Source organism: Carlito syrichta, unplaced genomic scaffold, assembly GCF_000164805.1.
Source record: "Carlito syrichta isolate Samal-C Ts95f unplaced genomic scaffold, Tarsius_syrichta-2.0.1 Scaffold316281, whole genome shotgun sequence".
Lineage (NCBI taxonomy): Eukaryota > Metazoa > Chordata > Mammalia > Primates > Tarsiidae > Carlito > Carlito syrichta.
In genome coordinates, this window is record NW_007260377.1 from 1,454,394 (window position 1) to 1,471,710 (window position 17,317).

Below are 17,317 nucleotides of genomic sequence, written 5' to 3' on the forward strand. Positions count from 1 at the left end.
CCTAAGAAGGGAAAAAAGAAAGAAAAAAACCCCGCCCTCTTGTGGCAGGCTCTTGTAGTTTTTTCTCTCGTCTGCTATCTTCTGCAGAGCTTCTAACTCTTTTATTCTCTCCTCAGTGTCTGGAGAAGGGAAGGAGGAAGGGCTGTGGGAATAGGTGGAACTGGAGTCCTCCCTTCCCACTCACGTATGACCAGGGAGATCTCCTCCGGTGGGGAGGTGTGGGATTGTCTCTTCCCCAGGTATGTACTCATGGGAGGTGCCCCAGCCAGGCCTATCCTGGAATGGGTGTGTGGGATTGTCTCTTCCCCAGGTATGTACTCATGGGAGGTGCCCCAGCCAGGCCTATCCTGGAATGGAGTTCTCCTAGTGCGACTGACATCCAGGTTCCACCGGGTTTGTCCCTCTCAGTCATGGCCCAGCTGTGTGGGTCTGATATTCAGAGGATTGCTGGGGATGAGGGGGTTTGGGTCAGCCCCAGATTCACCACTGATCTCTTTGGAGTTCTTCCTTATCCTTTTTCCTTTTCTGGCCACACCCTTTGCCCTATGGCTGGATCAGAGTGTGGGTGGGGCACCTGGGACTCAGAACTCCTCAAGTCCCTCTGAAGTTTGTGATTTCAGGATATTCCTTCTGGGCCATGATAAATCCTTGAGTAGTTGATCTGCCAGTCGCAGAGATTGGTTCTGTGGCTCAGTGGTGGGCATGTCAGAGCACTTTCCTGCCCTGCCTTCAAGATGGTGGTGGGGTGTCTCTCTTGTCCTCTCCCATGGGACTTTGCCTCTGGACTCCATCTGCAGCCCCTGCTGCCAGTGTCCATTCAGGCACTGAAGTTGTGAGGAAAAGCCTGGAGCCACAGTCTCTCTTGCTGCAGTGGTGAGGCAGAGCCTGGAGTTGATAGTCTCTCCTCACCGCTTCTTCACAGAAAAATTTTTGTCCATTTACAAAAAAAAATGGCGCTTAGCTTCTGTGACCTGGGAAGTGCCAAAAACCAAGCAGAGAAGCTGTAGTACCAGCTGCTGCACCAGGAGGGTTCTGGTCACTTGCTCATGAGACCCCACTTAGTCAGTCTCTCCCAGCATTTTCTTTCCAGAAAGGGTTTTGTTGATTTAAAAAAATGGCTCTTCACATCTTTGTCACAGGAATTGCTAGGGTCCAAGACGAGCAGTTGTGGCACCAGCCATTGCACCAGTAGAGTCCTGGCTGCTAGCTCCCTAACCCTTACTCAATCAGCTGCTCATATGTCCACTCGCTCACCAGCATGTACACAAAATTTTCCATACACTCACTCACTCACACGGGGACTCACATAGTCTGACTGGCTCAGTCGCCATCTTTCCCGTCTATCCTATTTTTTCAAAATCCATTCTTACAATCTATAACTATTAAGTGGGGCATTGATACCATTTACATTCAGAATTAATAATGAGATAGAAGGTACTATTCCATTCATAATGTTGGTTGTTATTTAGTTACTTTTTTATTCTCTATTGTGTTGGTGTTCTATAAGTCCTATGAGCTCTATGATTTCTAATGTTTTTATACTGATGTATTTGGACCTTTTGTTTAAATATTTAGAACCCCTGTGAGTATTTCTTGTAGAGATGGTTTACTGGTGACAAATTCCCTCAGGATTTGTTTGTCTGAGAAAAACTTTAGGAGCACCCGCCCAGGCTCTTCCTGCCATGTGCTGGCCTCCTCCTCCTCCCGTGTGCACCTGCCCCACATACTAAGGCATACTTCTCACCACCCACTGCACTCCTCACTGCCTAGTCCCCGCTCACCCAGCATCTGCGCTGCACTAAGCCCCACTGACAAGGCTTCCACAGACCTCATCAAAATGCCATCTCAAATGGAACATGCCATGGAAGCCATGATGCCTACATTCCACAAATTTGCTGGGAATAAATGTTACTTAACAAAGGAAGACCTGAAAGCACTCATGGAAAAGGAGTTCCTTGGGTTTTTGGAGAATCAGAAAGACCCTCTGGCAGTGGACAAAATAATGAAAGACCTGGACCAATGCCGAGATGTCAAAGTGGGCTTCCAGAGTTTCTTTTCGCCCATCACTGGCTTCAACATTGTGTGCAATGGCTATTTTGTAGTACACATGAAACAGAAGGGAAAGAAGTAGACAGAACCAAGCAATTCCTCCCACCCTGCTAAGAGTTATCCCAAAGGGTCACTGAAGGAATCTGCCCAAAACTTACCCTGTATAAGGATTCTGTGAGCAGATCAGGACCCTTAGAAAACGTACACACAGGCTGGGCTCAGAGGCTCAGCCTGTAATCCCAGCACTTTGGGAGGCTGAGGCAAGTGGATTGCCCGAACCCGCGGGTTTGAGACCAGCCCGGGCAACTTGGCGAGACCTCGTCTCTATAATAAAATAAAAAATAGCCTGGCATGGTGGCGCACATCTGCAGATCCGGGTACTCAGAAGGCTGAGGTGGAAGGATCGCTGGAGCCCAGAAGGTTGATGCTGGGGTGGCCGTGAGCTTGCGTACCACTGCACTCCAGCCTGATGAAGAAGTGAAACTTCAACTCAAAAAAAAAAAAACAAAAAAAGAAAATGTACAAACAAAATCCAACTTCCATGTGACAAGCAGAGAAGTAAAGTTAATCAAAGGCCAGATAAGCTTTTGATTTTTGTACTGTTTGCATCCTCTTGCCCTCAATAAATAAAGTCCTTTTTTAGTTCTGAAAAGAAAAATAAAAGAAAATCTTTATTCCCCCCCCTATTTAGGAAACTTAGTTTTGCAGGATATAAAATTCTTAGCTGACTATATTTTGTTTGTGGAGACAGAAGAAAGGGCCCCAGTTCCTTTGGGTTTGTGGCGTTTCTGATGAGAAATCTGCTACTCTGATAGATTTACTTTTGTATGTTATTTGATGCTTTTGTCTTACTGCACTTTGAATTCTTTCCTTCCCATTAACTTAATTTCCTTTCCATTAACCCGATGACTATATATATTGAGTATGAACTCTTTTTTTTTTTTCTTTTTTGAGTTGGAGTCTCACTGACTGCATTGGCATGCTCACGGCCACGCCAGCATCGACTTGCTGGACTCAAGCTATCCTTCCACCTCAGTTTTCCAAGTAACTGGAACTACAGGCATGCACTACCACACCTGGCTAAGTTTTTTATTGTAAGATGATGTCTCACCAAGTTGCCTAGGCTGGTCTTGAACCAATGGGCTCAGGCAATCTTCTCACCTTGACCTCCCAAAGTGCTGGGATTACAAGCTTGAGCCACTGCACCCGGCCATGGATGAACTTTTGTAATAAATAGTTCAGGAGTTCTTTAGGCTTCTTGTACCTGGATGTTTAAATATCTGGTAAGACCAGGGAAATTTTCCTCAATTATTCTCTCAAATAAGTTTCCCAAACCTGTTGCTTTCTTTTCTACCTCAAGAAATCTGTGATTCTTAGGTTGGGATATTTTACATAATCCCACATTTCTTGGATACTTTGCTCCATGTTATTGACTTTTTTGTTCTTTATTGTTGTCTTAAGTTAATTTGAAAGCTTTGCCTTTAACTTCTGAGATCTTTTCTTCTACTCGTTCTAGTCTACTCTTAGGGCTTTCCACAGCATTTTGTACTTTCCTAAATGAGTCATTCAATTCTAGAAGTCCATCTTGATTTTTTAAAGTGTCTATCTCCTTGGAGAATTTTTTATTCATGTCCTGAATAGGTTTTTAAATTGCTTTATGTTGGTTTTCAATTTTCTCCTGAAGCTCATTGATTAGTTTTATAATCAATCTTTTGCATTTTATGCATGGAATTTCAAATATTTCATTTTGGTTTTGGTTCATTGCTGAAGAGTTAGTGTGATCTGTTTGGGGTGTTGGAGAACTCCATTTTTTTTTCATATTGTCTGAATTATTTTTCTGATTCCTTCTCATTTATGTAGACTGTTTTTTCTTATTTGAGGTTGACAGGGAGCTGACGTAGGCACTGTAAAGTTCCCAAGGTTATACACAACTTTGATGTAGTGAGTTTCTCACTTGCCTGCTGTGGAGGTGCTGTGCTTGGTACCCATACAGGCTCAAGGTGTCCTGAGTGACCAAGGTGACTTGGGCAGTGGTGTTGCCTGGGATCTGAGGTCAACTTTCCCAAAAGCTGAGGTATTATATTAGTTGTAATGGGTTGTGCCAGTTGACCTCTGGCCAGGATGTGGCACTTGCAGGAGAAAGCCAGCTGCATTCTTGACTGCGGGCTTTCTGCTTGGTCTGTGCTGTCCCAAGAGAGCTCAGGCAATCTAGGTGATGTGTGAGACTGTGGGAACTACCAGAGTCGTGTGATCATTTTGAGCTTTTAAGGGGTGTGCAGGGTGAAAAGTGCTTAAACTCCCTACCTGTGTGCATAATTGGCTACCCCTGTTGGGATTGGGAAAGAGTCTCTGTCCATTGAAGTAATGCTGCCATGTTGTGCAGAGGATATACAAGTTTCCATGGGGAGGGAAAGGTTGGTAGGGCAATGAGTCCCACCCAGGTCTTTCCTTAGCCTCAGCCAGTGTATGTTCAGAATGTAAAAGTGTTGCCACTCCCAGGGTTCTCACAGGAGCCCACTCCAACCAAAGATTATCTTCCACAGTGGAATTTGCACTTGTGGCAAATGAAAGTGTAAGATCTTCCCATTCCCTTCCAGACCTGCTAGAAAGCAGCCATCAGCAGAGGTTGAGTTCCTGGAATGGAGACTAGAGCTGCTCAGGGCTCTTTTTCCCTGCTCCTCTCTGAGTTTTGACAAAGCATGACTGTGAGTACAGCAGTTTCCTATGATGGACTGGAGTCCCAGAAGTCAGCAGGCCCTCAAAGTCTGTGACAAGAACACAGAACTCCTGAATACTCACCCATCTCCCTCAATGCATCCGGAGGCTGATCATGATTTGTGAGGTGATTCTGGTGAGTTCCAACCCGGGCTGATTGAATGTTCTCTTCTTTGCATTCTGTGGATCTTGTCACTTCTCTGGTGAGTTGTGGGCTGTGTTGCTGGTCTTGTTCCTGTCTGAGTCCTGATGCACTCTCCAGACTTTTAATTTATTTAGAGAGTGCTTTCAAGAGAAAAGGAGAGGGGTGCAGGAGAGGGCAGAAGTAGGAGCTGAATTTTGAAACACATTTTTATAGATTGCAAGTACCATAAATAAAATCAAAGTAGAAAAGCTAAAGATAAACACTAATTCCTTTACTATATAAAATAAATATAGTGTATATTTCAATATATACATATATAAAATGAAATCTCATAGAAAAAATGGATAATAGATAAGTAGATCATTTGCAAAAATGCTATTTAATTTGCAAATAACTATCATTCAGGCATATTCGGAGAAATGTCAATTAAATGACAACATTTCCTTTCAAAATTGGAAAAAAAGGAAAATATTTTTTAACATACACCAAATTGATAAGTGGTTGGAGAAACATTTGCATAAATATTTGGTGAGACCCAAGACCAATTCACATCTTTGGAGAAATTTTGCAATACCCATCACAATTAAAAATGCACATATATCTTGATCCAACAGTCTGTTTTAGGAATGATTTTAATCAGGAGTGTGTGTAACATATCAGCTGAGCCTTGCTTTTTTCAGTGTGACCCTTTGAAGTTCCATACACCACCTTCCACTAGCTTCTCATTAGTTAGGAAGAGGTCATAAAAGCCATGCCTACTTTATGAGGAATCTGAGCAAATGAAGATTTTTAGATAGACACAATGCTTTTCTAGGCAAAATTGGTATTACACATGTCATTATATAAATATATAAAAAGGATGAAGAGAAAAATTCTAGACATGCAAAATATGTGTGCATTTGTATATATAAATATATACACATGTGTATGTCTGTACATATATACATAGTTTTTTTTTCTTTTTCATTTTTAGGAAATACTGATAAACATTTTTGACATTCTTTTATATTTTTATTTATTTTATTTCTATTTTAAAGATGTGCACAATTTAGGACTAGGTATACAAATGGTCATTGTGTAGGTAAAGTTTGGGCCTCACTTTGGTCTTTACTTCGCCTGGTTTGAGATCAGGTACACAATTGGTGAAGTGTACCCCCTTCCCTCCCCTGGTAATTTTCCACTACTGCCGATCCCCTTGTTATAGAATTATGATAATTGTCCAGGATCCGCTTATGGGTGAGAACATGTGGCAACCAGTTCTTTGTTTCTGAGATAGATCACTCAGTATTATAGACTTTAAGTGCATCTAAGTTGCTGTGAAGTTCATAATTTTTTCATTCTTTATGACTGTATATCATGTATATGTACCACTTTTTTTATTCAGTCCTCTTTTGATGGGCAACACAGTTGGTTCCATGTTTTTGCTACTGTGAATAATGCTGCGATAAACATGCGTGTACAGGTATCTTTTTCATAGAGTGATTTGAGTTCCTATGGTTATATTCCCAGAAGGAGGATTGCGGGGTCATGTGGAAGGCTGATTTTTAGATCTTTTAGGAATCACCAAACTGTTTTCCACAGAGGTTGTACTAGTTTACTAGGTTGTACTACTTTTATAAACGGGGAAATTTGGTAATAATGTTTGCTTCTTATAAATAGAAATGAAGGAAGCACTCTTTATTTTATATTATTGAAATGCAGTGAAATTTTTACCCTATGATTATTCTTAAAAACACATTCTGTCAAGAATATTATATGTAATATATAATTTATATTACATATTACTAATAAATACATGTTGCATTTATTCCTACATATAATTAATATGCCATATATTGCACATTATATATTAATTCAGATAGCATTGTACTTATAACCCACATTAATATATAATACATACATAATACAATATGTTTTATGCAATGCATATATAAACATATGTATACATATTTAAAGATATAAAGTATAGAATACTTAATTATACATAATTAAGCTATTATGAAGGGTTTAATGAGTTAATATGTGAGAAGACACTTGATAAAATGATTCAAAAAGTGTATCAACCTATGTAATTCACTTACTCAATGAAACATCTTATATTTGTTTTGCTTCAAAAGTTTCTTCAAATGCCAATTAAAATAAAATTTAGTATGTTTCAAAGTTTAAACTAAAAACAAGGTCAACACAATTTCTTCACACATCAACTTTATCTAGACAAAGCCATTAGCACACAAGTCATTACTTGTCTGAGAGGAAAAGCATTTTAATTGGTGTGTAATAAACATTAAAAGCTCTCCCAAGTGGAAATGCCTTGATTAAGTCAAGCCAGACTTATTAATCAGAGTCTGGATTTAAATGTTGACTTTGTATCACTTCCTTTATTTCTCATCTTCCTTTTTCACAATATTTTCTGATTTTTTTATATGTATATCTGACTCTCCAATTAAAGTGCGACACAGAAGTAAAACCTAACATTACTTATTTTTGTAAATACAATAGAAATGTCCACATAGTGGTCCAGAATTTTATACATGAAAATTAGTCTTCAATGGCAAAATGTAAGAACTCAATAATTATCCTGGGAGCAATATTTGCAATAAAATAACTTCACCCTATATGAATTTGCTAAACCATTATTTAAATATGAACAAGAATATTGTCAGACACCCACAGAGAATGCAACAGATAGAGAGATTATCTTTCTATTCCATTCTCATTTTTCATCTATGAAAATTCAAGGCACTAACCAACTCTAAGAATACAAAGATGAATAGGGTGTTATTTTGGTGCAGGAGGGGACAATTATAACTACAAGTGTAGGTATCAACTGGGTTGGTAGACTAAGTAGCAGCATCAGAATCAAGTTGAAATGTTTCCTCCACCAAATTTCTACCATGTAAACTCAAGCATATTCATCTTTCCAACGTTTACTTCCCTTGTCTTTGAAATTAGATGAATAATGCTGCACTTCAATATCTTTGCATGTATTAAACAAGAAACTGATCAGAAAACATCTATATTCATTCTGACACATGGTACAGGGTCAATTTTTCCTTCTCTCTAAAACACAAATGTTAAAATGAGACATGGAAATTACAGCTAGAGGAAGGAAGATGGTGTATATATCTCTTTGGGGGAGTGGGGCAGAAGGACAGATAATTGAAGTTATTTGAATCATGAATATCCTAAAAAAAATCATAGACATGGAGTAGGATGGGTGGTGAGAGAGAGGAATAGGGTATGCTGATTTAGAAAACCATGAGGAGTTGATGTAGTTGAAAAACTGGTGATTAGGATGTAGGCTAACAAGGTACATTGTGACTTGATTTCAAAGAAACGTAAATCAAGAGTAAATGGTGATATGCCATAGGAACTGGTTAAGCATCTTTTTTTTTCTCCACAGACACTGCTGGGGGAGGGAGGAAGAGGGGAGGGAGAAGGACAAGTAGCAACACACTAGGTACCCAGTCCACTATCAGGGGAGAAAAGGCCTGCTAGCAGCATGGAACCTACTTATACAAGTAAATCCACACTTGCACCCCAAAGCTCTAAAAGTTTTTAAAAGTACTTGGAAGCAACTGGTTAAAGATAATTCAAAACATGAGGGTTTTTTTTAAAGAAAGATAACTCTTGGAAACATGCTAAATGTTGAGTGATGAGGTTGAGTTTAGAGAGAAAATAGTTAATGATAGCAGTCTATCCATTGGTTATAGGTTTATCTATAACCCTCAAAGAGACATGTTGAATTCCTGACTGCCAGTATGTGTGAATGTGATCCTATTTGAAAATAGGGTCTTTGCAGATGTAATTAAGATGCAAGTTAAGACGAGATCATATTGCAGAATAGCGGAATCTTGATCCAGAAAATAAGAGGCACAGAGATTGGCACATAAAAGGAGAGAAAAGGCCATGTGGAGACAAAAACACAGAGTAATGATGGAGACAGACAATGGAGTGATGCAACCACAAGCCAAGGAGCACCTAAAGCCACCAGAAGCTGGACAAGTCAAGGAAAAATTCTCCCATAAAGACTTCAGGGAGAACACAGCTCTGCTGACAACTTGAATTTTAACTTCTGGACTCCTGAAGTGCTAGAGGATAAATTTCTGTTGTCTAAAGCCACCCAGTTTGGGGAACTCTATTACAGTAGCTCTAGAAAGCTAATACAAAATGTGATAATATTTAAAGCTAAACAAATAGAATGGGCAGAATGAATATCATCATGTGGGACTAGAAAACAGGGGGTAGTCTCAGCAAGTAATTAGAAGTTAGATTCTGAATCAGAGAGAACCAAAAAGGGCAAGGCTAATACTGAAGTCTCTTCCTACTAGGACTGGTTGAATAATGTTAACTTTAATCAATTTATTTTATGAATACTGTGGGAAGGACAGTTTTGGGGGAACTTATTAGTTCATTATTGGTCATAAATTTGAGCTGTTTTGGGGGAAGTTAGAAGGACAAATCTAGAAATGGTGCAGGGCACATCTAAGAGCCCTGAGATTAAGTAGATAAAATGGTGCATAGCAGATAGCAGAACACAATATATGAACCCACGAGAGAAAGGACTTTCATGAGGACAGGTGGTCAATAGTTTCAAATGCATGTCAGCTCAAACCTAAATTGACTGTCAGTGTAGAACTCTACAAGATTATAAAATTTCTCTAAAATGAGGAACTTCAGAAATCACCATTTCTCCTACAGTTAATTATTCAACTATAAAGGAGTAAACACAGCAGATGGTGGGAACCTCCTCTCATAATAAAAATTCTAGATACTTCTCTTGAATTTTAACTTCCTCTGAAGATGTAACTCTCTAAGGACATTTTCATTGTAGTCTGCATATTCTTTGGTACACGGGCAGAAGCAGTATGGCCATTTATAACCTAAAATTTGCCTGTGACTGAGTTAGGTGTTCTATTAAACCATTGATCAGCCTGGTAGGTATGGCCATTTCCATAGTTTTCTTTATGATAAAGCAGTTGATGGGATTTTTCAAGGTCATTCAAGTCATGGTTGGTCCACATGATCTTTGAAACCACTTCAGAGCCCATTTTAATTTTTATTCTGCTGCAATCTTGGCTCACGCATAGTGCTTTTATGCATTTTCTAGATTACTGTCAAGGTAAGCTGTAAGATGGGTATATCACAGCTTTCTTTGACATCATTATAATGCATTTTGCTGTCCTTTTGGATATTTTTAGGAAGGAGCAAAGAGCATTCATCTCCTTCCTGCTTAATCTACCAACTTAGCATAATGAGTCAATCTCTTGCTTTTGTTTTTGACAGCTGCCCAACTCTGTAAGACCTCTGCTTATGTTTCAGTATTTGACATTGTTCTCTCAGGTATCCTTTGAGTTTGAAGAGTCCTGAATTATTCTTCAGAGGAGCAATGCTACTTGTTTTCCTGTGAGTGCCAGAAATAATATAAACCAGATAACATGAATAATGCATAAGCTCTGATTTCACATCAGGGTTATTTCTGGCACTGAGTGCTTGTCTGCAAATAGCATATTAAGAGTAGGTACTGTTTTTTATGATGATAGAAGATAAAAATAATGAACTGGCATTCAGCCTCGGAGATTTCTGGCTTGAATGTAATATGCCTATATCTAATACTTTTAAAAACAGCTTGAGGAGGTTTAGTGGTTTGGCATATAGAGTTCTGGCTCTCTTCTTTTTGTAGATTTTGCTGTCTTTATTTAAGTAGAAAGTATGGACGTTTTGTACACGGTTCTGGAAGTGGTGGCCTGGCTGTGTGGCAGGTGATTGAATTATAAGAATTAATTCTCTCAAAGACCATCACGGCCTCCTTAGCATCTTTTACTGTTGAGTAATAACCACTGCTCCTAGAAATTGTCATCACTAATGACATATTTTTTATGTTGCTTATTTAACACTGCAGCAAGAGGTATTTTTCCCATTAGAAGTTTCAGCATTTAGCAGTCAAATTGGCAAAAACAACTGTATTGTATACAGAGCCTACAGGTTTGTATTCTAATGTTTTTCTCTTTAAATGCACATTCAAATTACAAGAAGAATACAAAGGTTGGGCACAGGCAAATATGAACCGTGTGGAGCCAAAAGTTGGTCAGTGTTACATAACACAGCCTTCCCAAAAAGTTTGAATATCCTCCTCCGATTTGACTCTACATAAAACTCTAGTTGCCCTGAGTCTCCTATATGTTGAGTTATCCTACGCATTTTAAGAGTTTTAGTTTTGAGGTCTTCTATTTCTTTGGATTTTGATGAAATATTCTCTTCTGCAATGTCAAAACAATTAAATTATAGCTCATTGCATTGAAACCCAATTTCAGACATGTATTCTGACTTTCACGTGACTCTCTTTTATTCAGAAACTTTTAGTATCTGTTCATTCTCGGGCACTAAGCCAAGCACCAAGAGAATACAGATGAATGACTGAATTCTTTTTCTGAAAAAGTTTCCAGATTTGTGCAGAGTGCACTGGCTCTGAATGGGAAAAGTAAGGATGGGGCTAAATCGAAAGTGAATGTTGAGTCCAGAAGGGTAGAAAAAGATCAGATAGCTCCTCAAAGAAATTGAGTCGGAAAAACTTTCCAAAAAGAGATTACATTTGAAATGAGACTTTAAGAATTTTGCAGTTAAACCAGAGAAAAGAGAATTTTCTGGTAATAAAACAAGGCTACAGGAAAGAAGTGGGTTTTTTTTAGGAGCCTGGAAGCAGATTGTAATGTATGGAGAACTGCAATATGAACTTCAATGAAGGTAAGAAGATTTGGGAACCCAAAGTTGGTTAGGCACCAGAACATGTTGGCCTTTGTATATGTAACATGAGGTGAAGTTTGGACTTTTCTTCTGGGCACTAGGGACTGGGCTGGCAAAGACTGTGCTGATAGCAGGCAGGATGGCTGAAATGCATATGCAGTATTTTTTAAGGAGTAGCATTCTTCAAGTATTGATGTGGTCTTGATCAATTGCAATGGTAAAGGAAAAGAGGAGATCTAAGTTAGGGAAGCCATGAAACAAGAATCTTTAGGATTTGGTGCCCAAATAAATATGGGCATGGAATGAGAAGAGTCTGTTGATGCTTTAGCTTGAATTCCAGAATAGGATAAGGAAATGTATTACTAACATAAAGACCTGAAGGATGAGAAAACTTTGAGGAAGAGTGGAGATTTTCGCTTTAGAAAAGTTAATTTGAGGTGATTTTAATCCCCTGAATTCAAATTTTAGTCCAAAGCTCAAGAGAGAAATCATGGTTGGAAATAAAGAATGATGAGTTGGTTAATTGTGCAATAATTTCCTAGGACTGATGTAATAAATTGTCATTAACTGGATAATCAGAATCATGGTGTGGACAGGTCTGTGTCCCCTTCAGAGGAACTAGGTGACACCTTTCTTACATACTTTAGCTTCTGGAGGCTTCATGTGTACCTTGACTTGTAACCTCATTAATCCAGTCTCCATCATCATTTCTCCATGATCTTCATTCCCATGTCTTTGTGTCCTCTCCTTTTTTCTGTAGAACAAAAGTCATTGAATTTATGGACCATGAGTCCATGTCAAGATACTAACTAATTAATTTGACAAAAACCCTGTATTCAAATAAGGTCACATTTGAGGTTTCAGGTGAACATTAAGTTGAGTGGGAGCACTATTCAACCTAGGACAGCTGTAAAGAGGCAAAGATGAAGTAATAGGAACAGATAAGATTGACTAGATGCAAAGGTAGTGGGAATGAAGGATTGAGCCACAAAAGATGCCCTGGAAAATATTAGCGACTCATGAGAAGACCAATGGGAGTAAACTTCAAAGGAGATACAACGTCACTGTCAGGTGCTAGGAGAAAACCAAAAGAGAGATATTTCAGAATCACAGAAAAATGATGACTGATAGATGAGGGGGAATTCTCAGATGTTATTGCCCCAGGAAGAAAAAGTAAAGGAGAAACCTATGGGAGTCTTACAAAACTGGGATATTACAAAACAAAAAAATGCAGTTAAGGGGTGTTCTGTATTTCTTTAAATCAATAACTTTTCCTAGATTTAATTTAAATGAATACACCTTTATATAAAGATGACCTGGCTGGTGTTAAACATACAACTTAAGATGTTTTAGAACTAGCAGAGACTACTGTAGAACTGCAACTTCTATCCACCTATAAAGAGTTACCTGGCAGCACATTGCACATTACAGGTAAGTCTTCAGACGTTTTGCAAAATAGTTGAAGTTGGCCTCTCTCACAATTCTCTTCACTATATATTGGAAAATTTTATTCACAAAAACGAAACAGGAATAATATTGTGCTTGTCTTCATTTGCCAACATGGGAAGATTGAAAAGAACAACCAGTCAACTTCTTTCTTTAATTTGGAAGGAGGTTTATAGACCTATAATGTCATACACACAACTTATATTACTAGAGTTATTCACAAGGCCAGTCAATTCTAGCTGTTGAAATGGAATTAAATGTAGCTCTATGTAATTTCTATATTGGACTCCTGCATTGTGTAATGGCAGCAATTTCACTAGCTTTGTACCTTCTACTGAATCTGCTAAGTTGTGATTATAGATTTTTACAATACAATTTTCAGAATCCAAATTCCAAAGGCATTTTATAACAGTATTAGCCTTTTTGCCCTACCTTTGTATTCAAACATAGTTAATTTTATTTCATTTTATTAAGTGATCATTTGACTTTGTCACATTGTATCATTGGGGACTAAGGAGAGAGTGCATTCATAAAACCAGGAAACTTATTCAACACTGAAATATGCTTTTAATTTAACTCCTTGTTACAAGAAATCTGTGTGGGAAGTAAGGGTGGCATAAAACAACTAAAATAATTGACTCTATGAAAGCAATTAAACACAAACCAAATTGCAGAAAGTACCATGCTTCAACATGAGTCAGATTCTGATTCCTGTTTAGTGAACAGCAACACTGAGGTGGTCTTATTAGGCCAGTTTTAAGGATAGTGATACTGTGGGTTATCGTGTTTAAATAACATTTCCAGGAGAACACAGATAACAAGGGACCACACTAAGTTTTTGAAACTCTCCCTTCATAATTCTGATTTCCATCTCTTTAAGTACTTGATTATACCATAACCCTAAATATCCATAGTGTCTACTGAGTTGCTAAACAAACTGTATTAGAAGACTGCAGAGAGATTGATTAGGATCAGAATCCCTGAGCCATGCTCAGATGAGATCCACGAGACTAGACCACATTGTCAGACTATATACATCAAGGACAAGTTTGTAAACTCATTCTAGAAAAATTGCTACATATCTCATTGCTAAATATGACTATGGCCACCTTCAAAGTATGTTTGGAAAAACGTTCTTCCCAAAGTGATGTTGGGAAACTATGCACCAATGCCAGCACCTAGTCTTCCCATCAAGGCAATTTTGGTACTCTTTTTCTGGAATGGCCATCAGTGCTGTCATCGTATTACCTTTGATGTCCTAAATGTCATCAAAATGTCTTCCTTTCAATAATTTCCTTTACCTTTGGGTAAAGAAGAAAGTCATTGCAAGCCAGATCAGGTGAATAACCAATACAGTTATTTGTTTACTGGCTAAAACTCCCTCACAGAGAGTGCCCTGTGAACTGTTGCATTGTTGTGATGCAAGAGCTCCTTCAGGACCATTTTTGCACACACCTTTCTCATGCCAAGATTTTCAGTTAAGATTTTCCTGACTGTTTCTCTATTGATGCGTATTTGGTTTGCTATGCTTCTCACATTCAGCCAATGATTTTGATGCAGAATTCTATGAATTTTTGCAATGTTTTAAACAGTTCTGCTCATTACTGGCCATCTTGACCTCTCTTCATCAGTGGTATTTTCTCTTCCTTCAGAAAAAAAAGTTTAATCCATTAGTACACTGCTACTTTCTTCATAGCATTATCCCCATGAACTTGGACTAACATGTCCCTGATTTCACTTCCACTCTTGCCAAGTTTAACAAGAAATTTAATGTTTGTCTATTGCTCTAATTCAAGCTCTGACATCCTTGTGACAGTACACAAAAAGATGCATCAACAAAAATGAATGCCCCTCACGAAGACACTGTCACATATCAACACAAACACAACTGTGAGACAATGACATACCAAGGTTTTTAAACCTTATCAAGGGGATTTTTACAATGCTGCCAATGTAAGTGTATTGTGGCAAGTTTGCAATCTTAATTGTCAGACTTCATATCTATATCTATATCTGTGTTGCAGGATTTCATTTATGTTGAGAAGGCCTCATAACTGGCTATGATTTTCCTCATGGTTACAATGTCTTACATGATTTAGAAATTTAGAATAATTTCCTTGAAATTGACAGTTTTACTGAAATTATATACATCTTCAAAAAGTATTTCAGAAAATGGAGAAAGAAGGAATTTGATGAATGACACCTATGAAAACCTTACAGCAACCATTATTCTTTATGGTAGAATATGGAACATTTATTCCTAACCTGGGAGCACAGCATTGATATGCACACTCATTTCATCTTCATCCCTTCAAGATTGTGTGGGAAGTTTCAATCACTTAAATAACCTAAGAAAGAAAAATACATTTCATAATGATCAAAAAGCAATGAGTGAAACTCTCTCTATTCACAGACAGTATGCTTTTCAAATGCAGAAAATCCTAAGGAATATGCAAAATCAACAGAGAACTAATTAGTAAATATAGCAAGGTTTAAATTTACAGAGGCAATTTAAATAAATCAATTATTTTTCTACATACTAGTAGCCAATAATTGTAAATAAATTTAAATGCATTTATTTTGGCATAAAAACAAACAAAAATGCATAGAATAATTTTAAAAAGTAGTGCAAGCCTTCTCCGCTAATATCTATATTGCATGACGCTAAAAAATAAGACAACTGAAATAAATGGGAATATATACCATGTCCATGAATTAGAAGACCTAATATTATTAAATGTAAGGTCTTCTCAAATTGACTGATATGTTTCATGCAATTCTGCTCATTATACCATCAGGCTTTTGAAGTAGAAATTGATGAGTTGAATCTAAATATTATCTAAAAATGCAAAGCACCAAGAAGAGGTACATAATGTCAGAAAAAAATCACATATGTGAGGGGCTATATAATTTACTGTAAACATCAGAAAGCAAAAGAACCTATCATTAGCATAAGTAGAGACAAATTATCAATTGATTAAAATAAAAAATACATAAATTAACTCTCATTTTTGCAGTAGAATGATTTTTGGGGAAAGTGCCAAAAATTCAATGGAAAAATAATGTTTAATAAATAGTGATAAAATAATATGATATCCACATAAAACATGGAGTTCCAAAACTTACAATAGCTTTTTACAAAGTCTAGTAAAAACTACTCACTCTTGAGTATTATTTTTCAGAAGTATCAATTTCAAATTATATATGCATGTGTATGTGTGTATTGCTTATATATGTGCATAAAGATGCACATATATGTAATTGCACATGCAAATATATAAAAATATATTTAAAATTTTTTTTTTGAAAATTCCTTTGAGATAGACATAATAAAGTCTACAGAAATGAGATACAAACTTTCATAGCTAGTTATTTATAAGAAATTGAGTTCTGATTTCACATTTATGTACAATATGCACAATGACTAAAGGAACATAAATGCTCCTTTAGACCTAGCAGATCATTTAGCAACAAAATGCAAAACCAATTTTTTAAATGTGTTCCAAGTATATTTCTTTCCTAACTAATCAATTGCTCTATAAGGACCCTAAAATGTGTGGCTATTGTACATAAGACAACTTATTATTCCATTACTTTCTCCCCCCCATTTTGTTGGTTTCAAAATTAAATTGGTGCTTTTAAAACATAATGAGTTTGTGAGATTAAAATTTTTTCTTCTTAATGTTTTTCTGTTTCTTTTGTCTTTCATTCCTGACCCTACCTATGTGTTTATGGACTAAAATTGATTTTGAAAATAAACAAAACTCAATTTTGTTGTTGTCTAATGGGACTAATGTTTAATGAGAAATGCAAAGATGACTTTGAGGAGCTATCTTGTCATTAGTTTAGATAATAGATTTATATCTCAGCAATACAATCTCATAAGAAACCTAGTAAATACATAAAATTGAACCATAAAACAGTGACAACTTTGAACAACTACATTATGCATATTAGAATGAGCTACCTTTGTAAGTCAACATACCAACACCAGTATACAAAAATTAGAAGTTTTATGTTTTTATTTTATTTTTTAAATCAGGTCTTGCTATGTTGCCTAGGCTTGATCTGAACTCCTGGACTCAAACGATGCACCCACCTCAGCCTCCAGCTTCAGTCACCATGCCTAACTAAAAAGAAAAAAAGAGAGAGAGAAAATAGATGGTGGTGGAGCCAGTCAGATTGTGGGAGTCTCTGTGTGAGTGAGTGAGTGTATGG

At 37.3% G+C, this 17,317-nt stretch overlaps 1 pseudogene; it reads left to right on the forward strand.

Annotated features, from left to right (window-relative positions):
• Nucleotides 1-1,837: 1,837 nt before the first annotated feature.
• LOC103276635 lies at nt 1,838-2,131 on the forward strand (annotated as a pseudogene).
• The last annotated feature ends 15,186 nt before the right edge of the window (nt 2,132-17,317 follow it).